Raw genomic sequence first — 7,230 nt, 5'->3', positions numbered from 1 at the left:
TAGAATCGGGAACGACTAGCACACAAGTGTGAGAGGAACCTTTACCTTTTCAAAGGAAAGGTGAAACTCCCCAAATATATAATAGTGTTTCCCAAAACAGTGCTTTTAAAAGAACTGCAGACCCAACACATTTAGAGAATCTTAAAATAAGTACTTATTACAGATAAGGACTGGGACTTAATCAGCTTTATGGTGTGAACTTATAGTTTGTCAACTGTGTTTGCTTTTGTTTCGTTTAGTGTATTCCGTGGACCGATTTTATCGTGGTTTATTCCATGCATTTTGAAAGCAAATGGTAGGACAACATGCTGTGTGAACAGGCATCTCTATCCAGTATATAAGATTCGGCTTCCAGTACCCAGTATGTATCTGTCGCTTTAAAAAAAAAAGTGGGCGGTGCGGAGTTACACAAAGAAAGGTCCCTCTGGAAACCTCTTCTTTGTGGACTCTATGTCCCGCCTTGCATTGCTTTTCCCGGATATGAAAGGTGCACCCATTCCATGGCCCCTGTGCATTCTGGGACTCGTAGTTCCTGCAAGTATATGTAGTTAAAGGAACCGTTCATTTGAAATCCGGAGACGAGGAACAATGCAGGAACAGGAAATCACCAGGTTGAAACAAAAAAGGAAAGATTTTTTTTTTTAAAGCCACTCTTAAGGTTTCTAGTTTCTCTACTACTCTGGCAATTAATTTTACTATTAGCCCTTATTATTTAGAATACCAGCACAGCATCAGAAATATATCCATTATAACGCTCCAGAATTTTGGAACATCGTAATCCCATGGCTTGATTTGCTATCAAGTTACGAGGTTTGTTTAAATGAATGCATGAAATAAATTAATTGTATTTGAAATAAAGAGCAGAGAGATTAAAATATTGTTACTTAGGAACATGTATGATTTAATTTAAGTAGTGTGTTTGGGCATGGAAAATGACATACATATCACAGTCCATTGGCTGCATCTTGTGGCTGAAGTTCTTTTTTTATTGTCCAGGGTGTTGAGTATAAAATATTAGTTTTTGATTTCAGACGTTGGCCATATTCTCACAATGTACAAAGCCACAAACTCCTTGTATGTTGTATGAGGCCAGAGAACTGGATTAATGGTAAGAATTGCATGTAACTGCTGCTTTACTTTTTCGTAGGTTAAACCTAAGCCACTTTGGACTATAGAGAGAAAGGGTCCTCAGTTTTTATTTATTCATTCATTTATATAGCCACTATTTCACTTCTGTGACCCTGGGCGACTTATGACGAAAACATAAATGGTATCCAAGATCCCAAAACATAAAGCAACCGTAGAGACAATTCAAAATGTTAAAAACAATGTAAAGCCATATAATACAGTCACCAGGAAACTGTCATTCAACAACCCCTGTCATTTCAGGGGCTCACACTGCTCGGTAATCCCCAGGTAAGATGGCAAAGCCAGATCTTCACGCCCTTCCGGAAAGCCATCAAGTTTGGGGTCAGCCTGATCTCATGGTCAGCACCTGCCAGGTACGGTAAATCCCATCAAGCCAGTCTAGGTTTGATGTTTCAGGCTCTACCCCTTGCGAGCCAAACCCTTGACTTCTCAAGTGTTTACCACTGCTGTTTCTACTTCCAACTCGATTAAAGGCCATTTGAAAATAGAAATTTTGCTGGCCGACGATGAAGTTGCAAAGCCAATAGTAAGAAGTAAAAAAAAAATATTGTCCAACTCCCAGTATAACATCTACTTCTTCTACTACAACGTTCTTACTCCAACTCGATGCGAGAGAAAAAATAAATTATTGCATACATAGACATGAACACACGTGTCCTTTTGTTCACATTGTGCTTATTCCTCCAATTTGTGGATTTGTTTGTCTGATTTGTAGATCCCATCCGAGGGAGCTACAGATCTATTCAACCTGCGTGGTACAGTGCAGAAGTGTTTTACACCCAATTTTAAATCGACTCTTAACTGAACTGTTAGCCGCCCTTGATCTCTCATGAATGAAGGCAAATATACGTGTCCCAGGATAATGTTTATGTATTAAATATTTGTGGTTGGGTGCCATATTGGGCAAGTAGAGAAACTTGCAAATTGGTCTGCCCCCAGATGCAAAGGCTGAATAGGATAAAGCATCTTGTTCGTCTAAGAGTAGGATTACCATCTTGTTCCTCCAAGTGTCAACTCTCCTGTTGTCATGAGGACAGAATGAGTGGGAATAAATTCCACGCATACTGGTGACTGGAATCGGATCTCGGATTACTGCTGCCAGGTTGGGAGAGGTGTATCTATTGGGTAACGTGATTTATGACACAGACTGAGGGGAGGGAGGGAAGAGGGTAAAGTTCAGAAGCAGATAAACAAAGCAAAGATTTGGCTACGAACAAGTCTTCCCTAATGAAGCCATTAATAAATCACTGGTTTTTGTATTAAAACATTGGCTCGATTATTATGAATCAGTTACAGCATCGTTAGGAAACTTGACACAAAGATTCAGTAGGGTAAGCCTCTGGAGTAAGATAAGATTGTGTAGGATAAAGCATCAAGAAAGAGGGTGCTTCCAGTTGCTGTGCCAGGGAATGTCTTTATTTTTCAGTCCACCATGTAAATCGTACGTTACCTTTTTCAATGCTTAGGAAGTTTTCAATCCTGGGAATTGGGGAGTCCCCACATCTTAAAGCTGACAAGTCCACTCCACTGTTCATTCAAGGAGGCACCCTCTACCCCGTGAAGACTTTTTCCAACAGAACACTCCAGCAAGCATATTGAACCAAATATATTTAAGAAAAAACAGGGAATCTGAGAAGTTGACGTTCTGTTGCTTTGAGAAATTTCAAGCAGCTTTTCAATAATAACCCACAGGAAATCCAGCAAATGGCCATCCCAATAGATAACAGGTACATTTTATTTTATATACAGGTAGCCCTCGATTTACAACAGCTCGCTTAGTGACCATTCAAAGTTACAATATCACTGAAAAAAGTGACGACCGTCTTTCGGTTCACCGACAAAAGGGCGAACGACAAAACCAAGCCCGACTAAACCGCGGTGACAAAACCGCGTGTTCTAAAGCGCTCCGACGAATGAGCGCTGAATCGCGCTGACAATAGCACGGTGACAAAAGCGCGCTGTAAAACTAAACCTAAACCTAACCCTAAACATAACGCTAACCCTAATCCTAAACGTAACGCTAAACCTAACCCTAAACCTAACCCTTACCTTAAGTTAAATCGGCTTTCTGTCGCCGCGCTGTTGTAAAGCGCCCTTCTGTCGCCGCGCTGTTGTCGCCGCCCTGTTGTCGGCGCATTGATGACATCGCGGTTTTAGCGATGCGGTTTAGTCGGGCGTGGTTTTGTCGTTCGCCCTTTTGTCGGGTCACGCCGTTTTTCACACATGGCCGTTGCAGCGTCCCCATGGTCAAGGTGATCAAAATTCAGGCGCTTGGCAACTCACTCATATTTATGACAGTTGCCGTGTCCTGGTGTCATGAGCTCATCTTTTGCCACCATGTAACGAAGTCAATGGGTAAACCAGACTCACTTAATCACCGTGTTACTAACGTAACGCTTGGGAGTATTACTGGGGCAAGAATAGTTGCAAAAGGGGGCAAAACTCACTTAACGAATGTGTCGCTAAACGACAGAAACTTTGGGCTCAATTGTGGTCATAAGTGGAGGACTACCTGTACATCCCACCTTTCCACCAACAGAGCATACAGAGCTCCCCCTTCCCTCCCTTTCCTCCCCCCTCCCCATGAGAGTCCTGTTGAGTAGGTGAGAAACAGTTAATAGGCCCATGTTATCCAGGAAGATGCAAGATTAAAGCTAGACTTCATGTTTAGAAGACATTGACAGCAGGTGCAGAGGGAAGTTCAGCATAACATTAGGCTTATGCAGTCTGGCACATCAGTAAGAGTCAGGGACTCCAGGGATTCCAGCAAAAGTTTTTAAGAAGGTTGGAGCAGGGATGGGGAACCTCCGACCACACTGATGCCAAAAATGACCCCTACTCTTTCCCCACCCTATGGCAGTGATGGCGAACCTTTTCAAGGCTTGAGTGCCAAAAAGGGAGCACTTTGCGCTCGTCTGGGCCGCGACCATGAAGAGGAGCTGCCCAGGTGGCATGCACGCGTCAGGAATGAACTTACGGTTACTGCCACGCATGCATACACGCTAATCAGCTGGCAGGTATGTATGCACATGTCGGAAAACAAGACCAGCTCTTCCGTTTTCCGGCACTGCTGCATTCACAAAGGCCAGCTGATCGAAGCGTGCGCTTCGGGTGGGTTTCGGCCGGCAGTACTGCCAGTTCGTTCGTGTGTGCGATTCGTGCCTGTGCGCAGTGCAATTAATGGAAATTTGTTGCTCAATTGTGGTCCTAGCTTTACACTATATTGCCAAAAGTATTCGCTCATCTGCCTTTCCTCGCATATGAATTTTCTGTAAGTGACATCCCATTCCTAATCCATAGGGTTCAATATGACGTCGGTCCACCCTTTGCAGCTGTAACAGCTTCAACTCTTCTGGGAAGGCTGTCCACAAGGTTCAGGAGTGTGTTGATGGGGATTTTTGACCATTCTTCCAGAAGAGCATTTGTGATGTCACACACTGATGTTGGACGAGTTTACATGGCCTACCACTTCATGGCTGAGTTGCTGTCGTTCCCAAACACTTCCACGTTCTTACAATACAGCTGACAGTTGACTGTGGAATATTTAGGAGCGAGGAAACGTCACGACTGGATTTGTTGCACAGGTGGCATCCTATCACAGTTCCACGCTGGAATTCACTGAGCCCCTGAGAGCGACCCATCCTTTCACCAATGTTTGTCAAAACAGTCTGCATGCCTAGGTACTTGAATTTACACCCCTGTGGCCATGGAAGTGATTGGAATTCCTGATTCTGATTATTTGGATGGGTGAGCGAATACTTTTGGCAATGTAGTGTATCTGTATTGGGGCTGCCAAAGTAGGCCTTGCGGAAGAGTCGGAATGAAGCAACGCAACAAGTTGCTTCATTTCCGCTTTCGGAAGCAAAAGGCTGGGGAATTCTAGGAGTTAAAGCCCACATTGAGAAACACAGATTTAAGATCAGTGTTTTTAAATCTAAAATTAAAAAAGATAGTTCTACAGGGGAGAGGGGATAAAACTGGAAGACTGGTTTGCAAGGAGGTGCTTGGCTTTTGCTAGTGAAGTTAGAAACAAATAGGGCCAGGGGTGAAATACTACAGATTCAAGCCGGTTCGGCCAAACCGGTAGTAAAAATGGTACTGGTTCTCCCGAACTGGTAGTTAAAAAGTTTTTTTTTTAAAAAAAAAGTTCCCACGATCACGTGGCACAGTTGATTGTTGCACAGCTGAGCGTTGGAACTTTTTTAAAACTTTTTTTTAGCATTTTTAACTACTGGTTCGGGAGAAAGGGTGCTAAAAAAATGCTTTACATTTTTTTTAAAAAGTTTGGTGCACATGCACACGAAGTAGCAGACTTCAGAGCATTTCACCCATTCTATGATCGCCATGGTATAAATGTGGAATTTCAGATTACAACAGGGTCTCTCAACCTTGGTAATTCGAAAATGTATGGACTTCAATTCCCAGAATTCCCCAGCCAGCTTGCTGGGGAGTTAAAGTCCATACATCTTCAAATTACCAAGGTTGAGAAACACTGGATTACAATCTGCAGCGTAGTAGCCATGGGTTCCTAGGCCATTCACCACACATCAAAAAGATGCTCATCCCCGTTAAAATATTATTTTTTGAAACAGAAAGTGTTGAAATTCCATAGATTCTGCAAGACTTCAGTTCCTTTATGTGGAATCATAGGATTTCCAGAGCTTCTTTGCAAGGTCTCGGGACAACTGTCGAAACCTTGCAAAATGTTATGGGAGCTCTTCCCACAGTGCCTGAAGACGGAACAAGGTTGCCTGCTTGTCAACCCTGATCTCATGACCTTCAACCACGGGGGGCTACCTGGAGGTGTGCAGGAAAGACTTGAAGCCCCTTTACAAAAAGAGATGCAAAAACACTGTTTGTACACCGATCTCCAACCATCACACCTCCCCTTCCTGAGAACATCATTTTCCACCTCTAAAATCGAGAAGTTATCATCTCACACCTTTGGTGGAAGAGAGGCGGTGTCCTCGGAAGAAAAATAAACCATGCCCACACAAAGAGACATCCATTTGGCGTTTTCTTTTTGATAAAAGCAACGATTTCTGCCTACGGATGTGTTTCACTGATGTTCTTTAACAGAGGTTTTGATTAGATTAGGGACCCCTTAGAGCAGTGTTGGCAAACCTTTTCTGCACCGAGTGTTGAAACGGGAGCACACGCAGAAGGGAGCAACAGAAATTGGAAGAGCATCTCCCTGACATGCACAGGCGGGAGTGCCGGAAAATGGAAGAGCAGTTCTCCGGCACGTATGCACGCACTGGGAAGCTGAGCTTCTGGTTTCCAGTGTGCACATGTGTGCCGGTCACCTGCTCTTCCAGTTTCTGGCACTCCTGTGCACATTCAGACTAGCTGGCCGGCGCGCCAGAACCCAGCAGAGCAAAGGGCGATGGCTGGTGTGCTTGGAGAGATGGCTTTGCTTGCCACTTCCAGCATGTATGTTTGTTGTGGCCCAGCAGGAGCCATTGGAGATGCCACCAGACTCCAACAGCGAGGGGCCCGATGAGTCGGCTCTGGAGAAGGTGGAAGACCCTGGACAGGGTTCAAACTCCGAGCAGGGCGCAGAGAGGCTGGTTGGCCTCCAGGAGGCACCTGAGCCTTGGATCAGTGGGGAGGAGACAAGGGAGAGTGAGCCGGATGCCAGTAGTGAGTTGTTCCTGGACACGCCATGGAAGAGCTACTAGGCATCAGGAACAGTTGCGCAGTTACAGGAGGTAATTGCACTCAGCTGGTGGTCATTAGGCTCCTCTCCAGACTATAAAAAGACTCCTTGTGCACACGCCCCTCTATGCAGAAGTCAACACAGGATTGAATGTCGGAGGACATTACTGTGAGCTTGGCAGGCTGGATTGCTGCCAAGCCTTATCTGTGTTTATTGCTGCCCAAGCTTGTCTGTGCCGGTTTGCTGCCAAGGACCTGTCTGTCTGTTAATTAAATGCCGTAACTTATCTCTGGCTCGGAGTGTGTGTTGGTGTGGGACGAGGGGGGTCAGAACATATGTCATAGGTTCCCCATCATGGTCTTAGAGCCTACATTATCACCCCTCTCTCTCTGTCTTTTCTCTCCCTTCCTCTGAACCTAAAA

General features: G+C 44.6%; 1 long non-coding RNA gene across 1 annotated transcript; it reads left to right on the top strand.

Moving 5' to 3' along the window:
• LOC116515941 lies at positions 1-4,484 on the top strand. The gene is made up of 3 exons (XR_004256291.1): positions 1-1,502; positions 2,616-2,876; positions 4,450-4,484. It is a non-coding gene; the product is annotated as an uncharacterized LOC116515941 (long non-coding RNA).
• Positions 4,485-7,230: the final 2,746 nt, after the last annotated feature.

The sequence above is a fragment of the Thamnophis elegans genome, chromosome 12 (assembly GCF_009769535.1).
Source record: "Thamnophis elegans isolate rThaEle1 chromosome 12, rThaEle1.pri, whole genome shotgun sequence".
NCBI classification, from domain to species: domain Eukaryota; kingdom Metazoa; phylum Chordata; class Lepidosauria; order Squamata; family Colubridae; genus Thamnophis; species Thamnophis elegans.
The sequence above is the reverse complement of the archived record's forward strand: the minus strand, read 5'-3'. Positions and strand labels throughout refer to the sequence as shown.